The sequence below is a fragment of the Pleurodeles waltl genome, chromosome 10 (assembly GCF_031143425.1).
Source record: "Pleurodeles waltl isolate 20211129_DDA chromosome 10, aPleWal1.hap1.20221129, whole genome shotgun sequence".
Taxonomy (NCBI): domain Eukaryota; kingdom Metazoa; phylum Chordata; class Amphibia; order Caudata; family Salamandridae; genus Pleurodeles; species Pleurodeles waltl.
The window spans coordinates 1040699494-1040716543 of record NC_090449.1 but is presented as its reverse complement, the minus strand read 5'-3'; positions in this window follow the sequence as shown (position 1 = coordinate 1040716543).

Below are 17050 nucleotides of genomic sequence, written 5' to 3'. Positions count from 1 at the left end.
AGGTGCCAACATAATATTATTTAACTGGATATCAGCAGAAGCATCAAGCCAAGAGATTTGAATACGTTTATTTAACATGATTTCTTGTGACAAAATACAAGTATGCAAATATAAAAATTTATAATACAATCAAATATGACATTCTTACAATTAGATAGCAGATTTTTCAATTTTAATATGGTGCAGGCTTTCTTACGCAGAAGAAAATCTATATCTTGTTTGCTCCACTGTTCGACAATTGTGTCTACTATAGCTGGTTTTATCGTACATTCGTAGGATACTCCTGTTTGCGGAGTTAGCTTTAGTGTTGAACTTACCTGCAACATGATTTGCTAATATTGTTAACTACCTGGGAATAAGTTTGTTACAATGATCTTGCCCTAGCCTGGAGTGTTTTTAAAATGTTGTCCAAACTAATTGTTGTGCATTGTCAATTAGGGTTTGCACCACCTTGCCTTTAATAGGACTTTGGAAAGCCTTTTGTGCTTAAATGAAAATGTCACTTACCCAGTGTACATCTGTTCGTGGCATCAGTCGCAGTAGATTCGCATGTTCTGCAATAGCTCGCCATCTGGTGTTGGGCCGGAGTGTTACAAGTTGTTTTTCTTCGAAGAAGTCTTTCGAGTCACGGGACCGAGTGACTCCTCCTTTTGTCTCCATTGCGCATGGGCGTCGACTCCATCTTCGATTGTTTTTCCCCGCAGAGGGTGAGGTAGGAGTTGAATTGTAGTAATAGTGCCCATGCAATGGAGTGACTAAGTATGCACCTATTTAAGGTTGAGATGATACATATATAAATAATTGAAGGTAACTTCCAAACTGCTACAGGCTCCCGGGGAGTCGGGTGGGCACATGCGAATCTACTGCGACTGATGCCACGAACAGATGTACACTGGGTAAGTGACATTTTCAGTTCGATGGCATCTGTCGCTGTAGATACGCATGTTCTGCAATAGACTAGTAAGCAGTTATTTCCCCAAAAGCGGTGGATCAGCCTGTAGGAGTGGAAGTAGTCTGAAATAATGTCCTTAATACAGCTTGACCTACTGTGGCTTGTTGTGCGGATAACACGTCTACACAGTAGTGCTTGGTGAATGTATGAGGCGTAGACCATGTGGCTGCCTTACATATTTCTTGCATTGGGATGTTTCCTAGAAAGGCCATGGTAGCACCTTTCTTTCTGGTTGAGTGTGCCCTTGGTGTAATGGGCAGCTGTCGTTTAGCTTTAAGGTAGCATATTTGGATGCATTTAACTATCCATCTGGCTATACCTTGTTTTGAAATTGGGTTTCCTGCATGAGGTTTTTGAAATGCAATAAAGAGTTGTTTAGTCTTTCTGATGTTCTTTGTTCTGTCAATGTAATACATTAATGCTCTTTTGACATCTAATGTATGTAGTGCCCTTTCAGCTACGGTATCTGGCTGTGGAAAGAACACTGGAAGTTCCACTGTTTGATTTAGATGGAACGGAGAAATAACCTTTGGCAAAAATTTAGGATTGGTCCTTAGGACGACTTTATTTTTGTGTAGTTGTATAAAAGGTTCCTGTATAGTAAACGCCTGAATCTCGCTTACTCTTGTCAGGGAAGTAATGGCGATGAGAAACGCCACCTTCCAGGTTAGGAACTGTATGTCGCAGGAGTGCATGGGTTCAAAAGGTGGACCCATAAGTCTAGTTAGGACAACATTTAGGTTCCATGAAGGAACAGGTAGTGTTCTTGGTGGTATAATTCTCCTAAGGCCCTCCATGAATGCTTTAATGACTGGTATTTTATATAGGGAAGTTGAATAGGTAGTCTGCAGGTATGCAGATATTGCTGCAAGGTGAATCTTAATGGAAGAGAAAGCTAGGTTAGATTTTTGTAAGTGAAGCAAGTAACCCACTACATGTTCTGGAGTTGTGTGTAATGGTTGTATTTGATTAATATGGCAGTAGCAAACAAACCTCTTCCATTTACTTGCATAGCAGTGCCTGGTGGATGGCCTTCTTGCTTGTTTTATGACTTCCATACATTCTTGGGTAAGTTGTAAGTGCCCGAATTCTAGGATTTCAGGAGCCAGATTGCTAGATTCAGCGATGCTGGATCTGGGTGTCTGATCTTTTGGTTGTGCTGTGTGAACAGATCTGGCCTGTTGGGCAATTTGATGCAGGGTACCACTGATAGGTCTAGCAGCGTTGTGTACCAGGGTTGCCTTGCCCAAGTTGGTGCTATCAATATGAGTTTGAGTTTGCTTTGACTGAGTTTGTTTACCAGGTAAGGAAGGAGAGGGAGAGGAGGAAAAGCGTAAGCAAATATCCCTGACCAGTTCATCCATAGGGCATTGCCTTGGGATTGTTTGTGTGGGTATCTGGATGCGAAGTTTTGGCATTTTGCGTTCTCCCTTGTCGCAAACAAGTCTATCTGAGGTGTTCCCCAGAGTTTGAAATAAGTGTTCAGTATTTGGGGGTGAATTTCCCATTCGTGGACCTGTTGGTGATCTCGAGAGAGATTGTCTGCGAGTTGATTTTGTATCCCTGGTATAAACTGTGCAATTAGGCGAATTTGGTTGTGAATTGCCCAATGCCAAATTTTTTGTGCTAGCAGGCTTAACTGCGTGGAGTGCGTCCCTCCCTGCTTGTTTAGATAATACATTGTTGTCATGTTGTCTGTTTTGACGAGAATGTATTTGTGAACTATTATTGGTTGGAAAGCTTTTAGTGCTTGAAAAACTGCTAGAAGTTCTAGGTGATTGATATGCAGTTTTGTTTGATGTACGTTCCATTGTCCTTGAATGCTGTGTTGATTGAGGTGTGCTCCCCACCCTGTCATGGAAGCATCTGTTGTTATTACGTATTGTGGCACTGGGTCTTGGAAAGGCCGCCCCTTGTTTAAATTTATGTTGTTCCACCACAGAAGCGAGAGGTAAGTTTGGCGGTCTATTAACACCAGATCTAGGAGGTGACCCTGTGCTTGAGACCACTGTGATGCTAGGCATTGTTGTAAGGGCCTCATTTGCAGTCTTGCGTTTGGGACAATGGCTATGCATGATGACATCATGCCTAGGAGTTGTAATACCATCTTTGCCTGTATCTTTTGTGTTGGATACATGCGTTGTATGATGGTGTTGAAATTTTGAATTCTTTGTGGACTTGGAGTGGCTACTCCTTTTGATGTGTCTATTATGGCTCCCAGGTATTGTTGTACCTTGCGTGGCAGAATTTTGGATTTTGTGAAATTGACGGTGAACCCTAGTTTGAAGAGGGTTTGTATGATATGATTTGTGTGATTTGAGCACTCTATTAACGAATGGGCCTTGATTAGCCAGTCGTCTAGATATGGGAACACATGTATTTGCTGCCTTCTTATGTGTGCTGCGACTACTGCTAGACATTTGGTAAAGACTCTTGGTGCGGTTGTTAATCCGAAAGGCAGTACCTTGAATTGGTAATGTATTCCTTTGAATACAAACCTTAGGTATTTCCTGTGCGATGGGTGTATTGGTATATGGAAATAAGCATCCTTGAGGTCTAAAGTTGCCATGTAGTCGTGCAGTTTTAGCAATGGCAATACTTCTTGTAGTGTGACCATGTGGAAGTGGTCTGATTTGATGAAAGTGTTCACTACTCTGAGGTCTAGGATTGGTCTCAGCGTTTTGTCCTTCTTTGGTATCAGAAAGTACAGTGAGTAAACTCCTGTGTTTATTTGTGTGTTTGGCACTAATTCGATTGCATTCTTTTGCAATAGTGCCTGCACTTCTATCTCCAGGAGATTGGAATGGTGTGTTGTTAAATTTTGTGCTTTTGGTGGTATGTTTGGAGGGAATTGTAGAAATTCTATGCAATAACCATGTTGGATAATTGCTAGAACCCAAGTGTCTGTAGTGATTTCCTCCCATGCTTTGTAATAATGACCTATTCTTCCCCCCACTGGTGTTGTGTGGAAGGGGTGAGTGACATGTGAGTTATTGTTTTGTAGTAGGGGTTTTGGGGCTTTGAAATCTCCCTCTATTTCTAGGGAATTGCCCTCCTCTATATTGTCCCCGAAAACCTCCTCTATACTGTCCCTGGTAAGTGGACGGTGTTGCTTGTGAGGTGTTGGCTTGTGTGCTTTGACCCCGAAACCCCCCTCGAAAGGGCGTTTTACGGAATGTGCTGTAATTCCCTCTGCTCTGCGGGGAGTAGAGTGCGCCCATGGCTTTGGCAGTGTCCGTATCTTTTTTGAGTTTCTCAATCGCTGTGTCCACTTCTGGACCGAACAGTTCTTTTTCATTAAAAGGCATATTGAGAACTGCTTGTTGAATCTCTGGTTTAAATCCAGACGTTCGGAGCCATGCATGCCTTCTGATAGTTACAGATGTATTAATTGTCCGTGCAGCTGTATCTGCAGCGTCCATGGAGGAACGTATCTGGTTGTTGGAGATGGCCTGTCCCTCCTCAACCACTTGTTTTGCCCTATTTTGGAAGTCTTTGGGCAGATGTTCAATGAGATGCTGCATCTCGTCCCAGTGGGCTCTGTCATAGCGCGCAAGTAGTGCCTGGGAGTTCGCGATGCGCCACTGGTTTGCAGCTTGTGCTGCGACTCTCTTACCAGCTGCATCGAACTTGCGGCTTTCTTTATCTGGGGGTGGTGCATCTCCAGATGTGTGAGAGTTGGCCCTTTTCCTAGCTGCTCCTACAACAACAGAGTCTGGTGGCAGCTGTGTTGTGATGAAAACCGGGTCCGTAGGAGGCGGCTTATACTTTTTTTCCACCCTTGGTGTGATTGCCCTACTTTTGACCGGGTCCTTAAATATGTCTTTTGCGTGCCGGAGCATACCAGGGAGCATAGGCAGGCTTTGGTAGGAGCTGTGGGTGGAGGAGAGTGTGTTGAACAAGAAATCATCCTCGACCTGTTCTGAGTGGAGGCTTACGTTGTGAAATTGTGCTGCTCTAGCCACCACCTGAGAGTACGCGGTGCTGTCTTCTGGTGGAGATGGTTTTGTAGGGTATGCCTCCGGGCTGTTATCTGACACTGGGGCGTCGTATAGGTCCCATGCGTCCTGATCTTGGTCACCCTGGCTCATGGTGGTGTGAGCTGGGGAGTGTGATGGCGTTTGTGCTGGTGAAACGTTAATCACGGGCGGAGGAGAGGGTGGTGGTGTAACCCTTTTCACCACTTTTGGTTGTGGTGCTTGTTCCGTCTGGAACTCCAACCTTCTCTTTCTCCTAATGGGGGGGAAGGGTGCTTATTTTTCCTGTCCCCTGCTGAATGAAGATACGCTTTTGCGTATGGTCCACATCAGTTGCTTGTAGCTCTTCCTCAAACCTATGCTTTTGCATTTGGGAGGTTAGCGAGTGCTCTTCTGTATAAGAGCCTGAAGCTGGGTCGCTTGCAGTTTGTTTCGGCATCGAAACTTTGTCTGCGTGTTTTTTCGGCTCCGAGGTGACTTTTTTCCTTTTCGGGGCCGAAACCTCTCGGCGTCGATCTGTTTCGGTGCCGCTGTCTCAGCGTCGAGCCGTGTCCACACCGGCATCTCGGTGTCGAGGCTTGTCTCCAGCACTTTCTCGGTCCCGAGAAGGCTGCGTGCCGGTGTCTCGACCGGAGTCGGACGATCTCGGCACTGTTTGGGCCTTTTTCGGTGCCGACGGTCGGTCACCGAATTTATGGGTCGAGCCATGGCCTGGTGGCAGTGGCGTCCCCTGGGCCTTGTAAATGTTTCTTTGTGTGGTTTTCGACGTCTTACTCACGGTTTGTGTATCGTCGAATCCTTCGGAGTCTGAGTCTTGGATCGAGAAGGTACCTTCCTCTTCTTGTTCCTCGAACTCCCGTTGGGCTGTCGGTGCGGACGCCATTTGAAGTCTTCTGGCTCGACGGTCTCGGAGTGTTTTTCTGGACCGGAACGCACGACAGGCCTCGCAGGTGTCTTCGCTGTGCTCAGGTGACAGGCACAGGTTGCAGACCAAGTGTTGGTCTGTGTAGGGGTATTTATTGTGGCATTTGGGGCAGAAACGGAACGGGGTCCGTTCCATCGGCGTTCTTCAGCACGCGGTCGGGCCGACCAGGCCCGGACGGAGGATCGAAAAACTACCCCGAAGGGCACCGGAGCTCTTCGATCTTCGATGCGGTGTTGAATCTAAGTACGCCGATCCCGAACGCAACAATACCGACGAAAATCTTCCGAAATTAACTATTTTTTCCGTTCCGAAACTCGGAGCGACAGGAACACGTCCGAACCCGATGGCGGAAAAAAAACAAAGATGGAGTCGACGCCCATGCGCAATGGAGACAAAAGGAGTCACCACTCGGTCCCGTGACTCGAAAGACTTCGAAGAAAAACAACTTGTAACACTCCGGCCCAACACCAGATGGCGAGCTATTGCAGAACATGCGTATCTACAGCGACAGATGCCATCGAACATAACAATATGTATACATAATCTATGAGTTTTGTTGTTTTTCTCCTCATAGTGTAAAGATGTGCACCCCAAATGTGACAAGTGTGTAGTATTGATGGCACTCATTGCCATTCATTAAGTTTCTTTCATTCCACTATTTCAGTTCCGTGTTTGCTCCTTATGTCCCCTACATCTTCCCAATGTCCCTTTACTTGAAGGCATGGAGTGTTCACCCATTCCTGAATCAGCCTTGTGTACAGTCTTGGATCTAGAAATAAATTAATACCTAGTAACTTCACCTCCGTTCTAACAATCAGAATGAGACATCTAGTAGACAAGTTGTTCCTGCCATGCCACTGCTTTTGTTGGTATGATAAATGCCAAAATGACCACAGATTAAGATGGCCTCTGCCTCCTTATCTTGCTGGACTTACAGGCTACTGTTGACAGTCAACAATCCCAACGTCATACACACCCTGAAGTATTGAATGGGACTCACTGGCAAGGTCCTTCAGTGGTTTTTCCTAGCTTCACAACCAGTGCCAGTTTGTTCACATGGGCACCTCCAGGTGCCAAGATACCCAACACGTGCAGAGTAACCCAGGGTTCAATATTGTCTTCTGTCATCTTCAACCTCTACATAAAGAGTTTTGGGGATTCCCCTCTCATTCAACAACAGCATCATGATTCACCAATATGCAAATGATACACAACTGTACCTGCAAGTCTCTTCTGCTTCAGACATCCAACATCTCAAAAACTACATGCACATCATTTAGAAATCGATGTCTGGCACCTACCTGAGGCTCAACCCAATCAAGACAGAACTCCTGTCATTTAGCAAGAACAAAAACAATTCAAATCCGCTGAATCAAACCTTGACAAAATTGAACCCCAACTTTTAGTGACTGCCATGTCACTTGGATCCACCCTGGACACCAACCTCACCCTCAAGGAACATATTTTTATGGGGGGAGGGGCTGGTACTCACCTCACTTTTAAAGAATGTGAACATGTTTTTGGCAGAAAACACCATCTTGGAGAAGGGAGACTAGGTGCTAGGGATATTTTTTTAGTAGTGCCAACATCAGAAAGCAAAACGTTCTTCCTCTGTTGTGCGGATGTGACAAGGTCTCTCCATCCAGAAGAAAACTGAAGAAATTCCTTTTCCTCCGTAATCTTGTTTTTTTGTTTTGTCTTGTTAAACAATTACTGATACTTCTGGTTAATGTAGAAGTGCAGTTAATGCAAAATAACTAAGTAAATATAACTTATGAGCACACAGATAAGTTGGTCTATGTAACCAAAACGTCACAACAAAGTGAACTTTGCCCATACATTATTGATAAGTTGTTCAAAAATGTAATTGTTTTTTATGCCTGCTCCCCAGCCTAGAACTTGATTATATTTGGAATATTGATCGGCGTATTCCAAGAAGCTTGTTCTGTGTACCACTCCTTAACATAATCTTTGTATATGTTTTATTGTAATTTCATTGTTAGCTAGGTATTTCTCTTCTGGGACTATATGCAAATCGTTACATGCATGTCCCCTTAATTTTTTTATCTGTTTTCAGATATCAAACTTTCAGTCTGTAAAATGCTCTGGTGTCTGGATGGCACGGTCTGCAATGTATAAAACCTCTCAAAGCATACTGGAAAAGGAGAATCTCTTCCGCTTCCTAGAATCGGTAGTTTTTTAAACCAAGATCATAGCAATCAGACTGAAGGGCTATTCTTGGGTCTAATTGAGGACTGAATCACTTTGGTACATGCGAAACTATTAATTTTCAGATGTCTATTTTACGCTTATGTAGGGTGCGCAGATCCGCTGGGAGAGAACTCCAAAAGGATGAAGGATGCTGTGGCGCCTGGAAATATTGCTTTAGGGTGTGGGATGTTCGGAATTTCGAAGTGAACAAGTTATTACCGTCGGAAATGTTCTTTCTGGTGGGTATCCTATCTAGCAGTGGATTCCTCACCTTTAGAAAATCCCAAGGCGGCAAACTGGATCCAGGAGCTTTTCACAGCAGTGCTTACTTGCCAGTAAGTTGTGCCATGCAGCTCCATGTTTACTCTGTTCCAAACTGGAAGTGATGGGAGTGAGCCAATATAGGGGTCACCCCCTGTGCGGACATGAGTGTTTTATTCTGGACTCAGTCTGTACTCGGTCTGTCCCGGCGTTCAAAGATCCTGCAAGGTGGTTCATAACTAGGGATATGCCTTGATGGCACAGCCAACTGCAAAGACGAAGATCATCTTGACACAGGACCCCACTCCATCATGTTTGTTGCAGTACTATATCGCAGCGGAGAGCCACCATTGGCCATCCCTTGTTTGATGGCATGGCCAGGCAGATGGCCTGTAACTACAACAGACTTATGTAGATGTGTGGCACAATGGTTAGAGCGGCAGACCCTGAAGCAGAGATCTGGCTCAAGACCAGGGTTCAAGTCCCGCTTCGGCAGGTCTTGGGCTCAACTCCCTTGGACCAGATAATTCTCGCCTCAGTGCCTAATCTAATTAATGAGTCCCACTCTGCAACTCTGGGCAATAGCTTGCTTAATCTCCACAACGGCCCCAACAGCGCTTGGATGCCTGGCTTCACCCTGGGGGTGCCCAGGAGTGGGCACCTCACAGGGAAAAGCCAGGAGGGGTTCCATAGTGGTATGAGTACAGCGCCTTGAGACCCTAACGGGTGAGTAGTGCACTATACAAGTGCAAAGTTTACAGTTTTACAGTTTAGAGCCAGGTTTCTTTCAGAGACCAGAGTCCTCAGACCTCCACCACTCCTGATGACATCTGCAACCAGGCACTAACGCATCAGTCACTACCGTCATATCTGTATGAGGAAAGGAGAGGGCCCTGCCAGTGGAGACAAGGGACCATCAATGCCACGAAGCCTCAGAACCACTCCACTGATATCCAGAACAGAGGCTGAAACATCAGGATCACATTCCAAATGTCCTTGACTCGCTGTAACGGAGGTAGGGACCTTGGTAGCACCATATCCAGAACAGTTCAGATAAAAGGAAGTCTGAAGTAGTCAGTGTAAGGAAATGCCTCCTTGGCATGGTTACCCCCTGACTTTTTGCCTTTGCTGATGCTATGTTTTGAATTGAAAGTGTGCTGAGGCCTGCTAACCAGGCCCCAGCACCAGTGTTCTTTCCCTAACCTGTACTTTTGATTCCACAATTGGCACACCCTGGCATCCAGATAAGTCCCTTGTAACTGGTACCTCTGGTACCAAGGGCCCTGATGCCAGGGAAGGGCTCTAAGGGCTGCAGCATGTATTATGCCACCCTAGAGACCCCTCACCCAGCACAGACACACTGCTTACCAGCTTGTGTGTGCTAGTGAGAACAAAATGAGTAAGTCGACATCGCACTCCCCTCAGGGTGCCATGCCAGCCTCTCACTGCCTATGCAGTATAGGTAAGACACCCCTCTAGCAGGCCTTACAGCCCTAAGGCAGGGTGCACTATACCATAGGTGAGGGTACCAGTGCATGAGCACTGTGCCCCTACAGTGTCTAAGCAAAACCTTAGACATTGTAAGTGCAGGGTAGCCATAAGAGTATATGGTCTGGGAGTCTGTTTTACACGAACTCCACAGCACCATAATGGCTACACTGAAAACTGGGAAGTTTGGTATCAAACTTCTCAGCACAATAAATGCACACTGATGCCAGTGTACATTTTATTGTAAAATACACCACAGAGGGCACCTTAGAGGTGCCCCCTGAAACTTAACCGACTATCTGTGTAGGCTGACTGGTTCCAGCAGCCTGCCACACTAGAGACATGTTGCTGGCCCCATGGGGAGAGTGCCTTTGTCACTCTGAGGCCAGTAACGAAGCCTGCACTGGGTGGAGATGCTAACACCTCCCCCAGGCAGGAGCTGTAACACCTGGCGGTGAGCCTCAAAGGCTCACCCCTTTGTCACAGCACCGCAGGACACTCCAGCTAGTGGAGTTGCCCGCCCCCTCCGGCCCCGGCCCCCACTTTTGGCGGCAAGGCCGGAGAAAATAATGAGAACAACAAGGAGGAGTCACTGGCCAGTCAGGACAGCCCCTAAGGTGTCCTGAGCTGAGGTGACTCTTAACTTTTAGAAATCCTCCATCTTGCAGATGGAGGATTCCCCCAATAGGATTAGGGATGTGACCCCCTCCCCTTGGGAGGAGGCACAAAGAGGGTGTACCCACCCTCAGGGCTAGTAGCCATTGGCTACTAACCCCCCAGACCTAAACACGCCCTTAAATTTAGTATTTAAGGGCTTCCCTGAACCTAAGATTTTAGATTCCTGCAACTACAAGAAGAAGGACTGCCTAGCTGAAAACCCCTGCAGAGGAAGACCAGAAGACAACAACTGCCTTGGCTCCAGAAACTCACCGGCCTGTCTCCTGCCTTCCAAAGAACTCTGCTCCAGCGACGCCTTCCAAAGGGACCAGCGACCTCTGAATCCTCTGAGGACTGCCCTGCTTCGACGACGACAAGAAACTCCCGAGGACAGCGGACCTGCTCCAAAAAGACTGCAACTTTACCCAAAGGAGCAGCTTTAAAGAACCCTGCAATCTCCCCGCAAGAAGCGTGAGACTTGCAACACTGCACCCGGCGCCCCCGACTCGGCTGGTGGAGAACCAACACCTCAGGGAGGACCCCCGGACTACTCTACGACTGTGAGTACCAAAACCTGTCCCCCCTGAGCCCCCACAGCGCCGCCTGCAGAGGGAATCCCGAGGCTTCCCCTGACCGCGACTCTCTGAAACCTAAGTCCCGACGCCTGGAAAAGACCCTGCACCCGCAGCCCCCAGGACCTGAAGGACCGGACTTTCACTGCAGAAGTGACCCCCAGGAGTCCCTCTCCCTTGCCCAAGTGGAGGTTTCCCCGAGGAAGCCCCCCCTTACCTGCCTGCAGCGCTGAAGAGAGCCCTTGATCTCTCATTGACTTCCATTGCGAACCCGACGCTTGTTCTAACACTGCACCCGGCCGCCCCCGCGCCGCTAGGGTGAAATTTCTGTGTGGGCTTGTGTCCCCCCCGGTGCCCTACAAAACCCCCCTGGTCTGCCCTCTGAAGACGCGGGTACTTACCTGCTGGCAGACTGGAACCGGGGCACCCCCTTCTCTCCATTGAAGCCTATGTGTTTTGGGCACCACTTTGAACTCTGCACCTGACCGGCCCTGAGCTGCTGGTGTGGTAACTTTGGGGTTGCTCTGAACCCCCAACGGTGGGCTACCTTGGACCAAGAACTGAACCCTGTAAGTTGCGTACTTACCTGGTAAAACTAACAAAAACTTACCTCCCCCAGGAACTGTGAAAATTGCACTGTGTCCACTTTTAAAATAGCTATTTGTGAATAACTTGAAAAGTATACATGCAATTGAAATGATTCAAAGTTCCTAATGTACTTACCTGCAATACCTTTCAAACAAGATATTACATGTTAAATTTGAACCTGTGGTTCTTAAAATAAACTAAGAAAGGATATTTTTCTATACAAAACCTATTGGCTGGATTTGTCTGAGTGTGTGTACCTCATTTATTGTCTATGCGTATGTACAACAAATGCTTAACACTACTCCTTGGATAAGCCTACTGCTCGACCACACTACCACAAAATAGAGCATTAGTATTCTCTTTTTACCACTATTTTACCTCTAAGGGGAACCCTTGGACTCTGTGCATGCTATTCCTTACTTTGAAATAGCACATACAGAGCCAACTTCCTACAGTCAGGTATGACTTTGGTACATTAATCATGAACCTCTGCAATTTAGGAAGGGGTCTAGCTCTCTGGGGGTGGTCTATGACTAACAGGGGCAAGCCCACCTTCAACAACCAGTCAATCAAGGTAGATGAAAACCACTATCCCAGATATCTGAAGATGTGTTGCATCCATCCGTAAGGCAGCACAGCAAATTGGAAACGCTCCTGGCCTACCATCAACTGCAGGTAATGACTGTAGGAAGGTTATATGGAAAAAAACATCCTGCAGGTCCAGGGCTACCATCTCCAGTTGCACGGACAAAAAGGCAGAAAGAACCAAGGTCAACATGAAAATGTTGACTGTGTTCTTCCACATGAAGGAAAAGATCCAAAATAGGGTGAATGCCTCTGTTCTTTAGCACTAGGAAATGTCAGGAATAACATCTAGTCCGTATTTCAGAAACCAGTACCCTCTGCGTCTTTTTGGATAAAAGTGACTGAAATTCCTGCAGTAAAAGAGGTCCATTGAAAGCTGCTCTGATGCAGGAGAAATACGTAGCAGGTTGAAAAGGAGAGGAAAGAAGGGCATGCCCCCGTTGGACAATTAGGAGGACCCCTGGGTAAAATGCTGGACCCAGCCTCCAGCAGGGTGGTCATAAGCCACTATGGACAAGTTTAAGTGGCTTGTAGGCTGCGGTTGCAGGGCTGGGGGGCCGAGAGGGTCGGTGTCCCTCCTGACCAGCTTGTTGCCTCCATTATCCCTGTCCCGAACCCAAAAGTCCGGGGATTCTGGCTTTGGCAGCAGGGTAGCCTGTTGATGTTGGTAACCTAGCCCTCTGTAGAATCGCCAAGAGACTGCTTTACTGAGGGACTGATTGGTAGGAGGTCAGATGCCAAGGACTGCACCATGGCTCAGGATTCCTTAAAGTAACCAGGGAAGAACCCACTTTCTAGCCAACAAACAAGATCCTTTAAATAGCCTATCCATGGAAAGAGGCCTAGACATCCTCAGAAAAACAAGTAGTTCTCATCCAAGCTTGGCGTTGGAGGGTACAGACTGCTCTACCTAAGCAACCTCTGGTGTCCACGGGTTGACATATTTAGCTGTAGTCTGGCCATCTTGAATGGTCTGCACCAATGACGCATGAAGGCCCTCAGGGACCACCAGCAAAATGTCGTTTCACCATGTCCCAAGGGTGTGCATATATCAGCCAAGCAAACACCTGCCACTGACCAATCTCGGGGCTAGGCAGGCTGATAAGAAAAATTTGTCTCACAAACGTCTCAATCCGTTTTGACTCTGTCCTGGGGAGTCTTCGGAAAAGAGCTGCAGTTAACCTTGTATAGTGGCTTGAACCACTAGACTCTCAGGAGTAGGACGCTGAGACAGGAACACAGGGTTAAGTTGCAGGACCTCTAAGAAAGTTAGTTTTGGTATTTTTACCTCCACACGGGGTGCTGTAGGTCAAAGACTTCTGCTGCAGTCCAATGACCTCGAAAAAGAAGCATTCTCCAAGTAGGCGGCCTTGTGGTCAAGCAGAAATTGTCATCCTAGTGAAGGCATCCCATCAGCAGTGTCATCTCCAAAAGGTGACAGATGCTGATCTATAAAGCTGGTGGATTATCTGAGGACAGATCCAAGGCAGGGCTAGTGTTCCATCAGTATACAACTGAATTGGACTGGGCAAATTAATAGAGATTCCGGACGAGACCTCGGTCAAGGGCATGGCAACTTTGGCTCAGTCAGATACCAAAATTAGTGTTCCCGCTGCACGGTCGGCACTGGCATCAATGTCAAAGAGACTGGCACAGATTTTGGCACAAGAGTGGAAGACAACCTGGATGAGAGAGGGTGCGTATGCAGCAGTTCTTCACTATGATGGGAGAAGTCACCCCCTCCAGATTGACAATGATAGTTGGGTTCAATTTGTGGGATTAGAGTAGGAACTGTGTTTTGTACTGTCTAAAAACAGAAACGTTTGACATGCAGGATTTCACTATTGTAAGAGTGTAATTAGACATATCTGTCCCCTCATAGGCCAGGCTAAGAGCTTAAAGATAGAGAATGAAAATGATAGGGGCCAATACAGAACTTAGGGCACACTGCAAGACATCCCCATATAAGTTCACCAATTCTCAGTACAGTAGTTGATGCAGCATCACCGGAACAAGCCAAACCAATTAAAGACCTTGAATGTATGCGTCTTTATCCTAGAATATGCATTAGCTTACCTTGGTGATCCATTTGGGAGGCTGCCAAGGTGTCTAAGAGAACAAGTAGGTAGGAGTTCCCATCATTCTTTATGAAATGTCCATCATCCAGTATTTTCAATGTTTCTGTGGTTAATCTGGACTTATTCTTCCAAGAGGTATTCTTTTATGAGGGGCCAGTTGATTTTAAATGCATCTCTCAATGGTTTTTAACCTAGCTATGGCAGATTGGAAATGGGTCAGAAGTTAGTTAGAAGGTTGTGGCCAAGACCTGTTTTTATTTTTTTGTGTTTAAAAGACATGAGACTCCAACATTCAGATTAAGTTTTGGAAGACTGAACTGTTTGGATATGGAAGTTGTTGTTAACAGGATATCCTTGTAGTAGTTACTGAGAGAAGAGGTGTTTTATAATTCTGATGAACTTGTCTGTCTCAAAAGTGGAGAACACCTAATATATTGTTAGTTTTGGGTACAAGAGGTATTTTGGGTGGAGAGTGTTGTGAAGCCATCACTTACAGAAATGATTTTGAGCAAAATATAACAGAACACCTTTTAGAGACAGTGAAGTTGTAGGGATGATAAAATAGACAAACTAAAAAACATTTGGCAGGTGGGAGAAATTTGTGACATGGTTTTGTGGGATGTTAGCTACGACAACTTCCAAAGACAAATTTCTTATGCTGAAAAACTCCTAACAATGGTCCACAAAACCTTACACCCTTACAAATCCTCATGGTTGTATCGGAAGACAAGAAATGTCAATCAAATTAAACATTTTAAATACGCAGTGCTTAGTACTTTGTCAGGAAGGGACTCAAAACAAAGGGGCATCTTTGGTCTCAGACTACTTGAACAGAAATTACAATGTTCTGCATAGTTTTTACACACTTCATTTGTAATATCTCACATCAACTACATCGCTACCCTTTGCTTTTATATTGGCCACTATTGTTAATTTTCTCATCTGTTGTCGCAGAAAGAACAGTACATTAGACGATCTTTACTTCCCAACAGTAAACAGCATTCCAATTTGGTCTCTCCCGTTCACGGATGAAAAACTCCAGATGCTGTTGGGATGGGAATGTCCACTGGATAGTACACCGCCATGTACCTTGGGCCCCAGTAACCAGACAATGTGGAACTGGTATACTGACTTGTCTGGCCCTGAGGACCCGAACTGGCTTTGTCACATGGATAGGAGCACCAAGCATACCTTTTAGTATGATATGGGACTCCTCAATGTCCTGAGTTGTTGGCATAAAACTGCAGTGGCAGTGTTTCATTGTTGATGATGCTACTAAACAGACCTTTGCTCAGATTGAGTACGGAGCCTAGAAGAATTCACATGTGTATAGTTCTGCTTTTATGCGGCACCCTAGTCCTTACACTGACATCCCATGTGCTTGTGTGTGATATGTATAAATGGGGGCAGGAATGTGTTTTGAGTGTAAGCTTGAGGAAGCCAGCAGTATCTACTTTTGTACTGTCTTGGTTTTACACGGCAGGAGGTGGTTGAGAGCAGCTTCATCAGTGGACATATACTGCTTGTGTGTCTGATTTATGGAGCCCTAGATCCTGGTGTGTGGGAGTATGGAGACTGGGCTGCCTTTAGAGATTATGACGACATTTTAACAGGCAGTTGCTGATTAGTCCTTCCTGAGAATTGCAATTTGGTTAATGGTAGAGAAAAGGGGTGGTGGGTCAAGTTAGCAGATTCTGCTATAGGGAGAGAGGTTTCTAGGCAGGGCCTGTCCCCATTTAACTCTCCCCAAGTGCTACTTCAGGGAAGGCTGATGATAGCAAGGTGCAGAGGTTTCACACTTTGTGATTATTTGTCTCCTATTAGAGCCATCACCTATTACAAAGACTGTCCGCACTGCACACACAAAATTTGACAAATAACCATTCTAAACCAGGTTCCTGGACTTTGGACAATGCATCAACAGCCCCGTCTAGAAAATCAGTAGGGAAGTGGGGCCCATTCCTCTTTGTTCCAGTTCAAAGTTCTATTTAACCAAGGAAGGGCATGCTCCACTAATCAGGGCATGTCTTTGACAACCAGTCACCTAGAGTTGAGGAGGATAAGTTTATGTAAGTTGCTTGAGAGCTATGGATCTGTCTAAAACCTCAAACCCTGCATGCTCAGAGGGGGGCCTGCCTGGTCCTTTAGGATGACAGACTGTCCAGGAGGAGAAACACAGGTGTGTGAGTGAAGCACTCAGAAGAACAATATTTTTGCCTTGGCTAAAACGGCACTATAATATATATACACATCAACCTAGGGTAGGCCCTAAACAGCCCATATGGCAGGGTGCAGTCTATTAAAAAGGTGGATGTGTACTTTTAAGTTTTACATGTTCCGGTACAGAAAGACTCTCAAACCCATTTTGCCACTATTGCAAGGCCTACCACTCCCATAGACTAACATTGGGTTACCTTACTACATTTAGTAAGTCATATCTTTTGATGGGGATAATGTATCAAAGTCATGTTTGGTGTATGAGGAATTGTAATATAAACCCCTATAAAACTGTAAAGTCGGATTTTAAGTCACATTCTGAAAATGCCTCTTTTAGAAAGTTTGCATTTTCTTGTCCTAACTCTGTGCTTGCAGCCTGTTTCCTGGGTCACATGCTTAGGTGTAGTTGGCAGTTGGACTTTGTGTATCCATCCCAGATAGGATTGGCCATCTCTGACTTGATAGCCTATTGTGCTCCCAGAAAGAATGGGACGAGGGCAGGCTGGCCAGAATTTCCAGACACCTCTGTAGGAGGAACT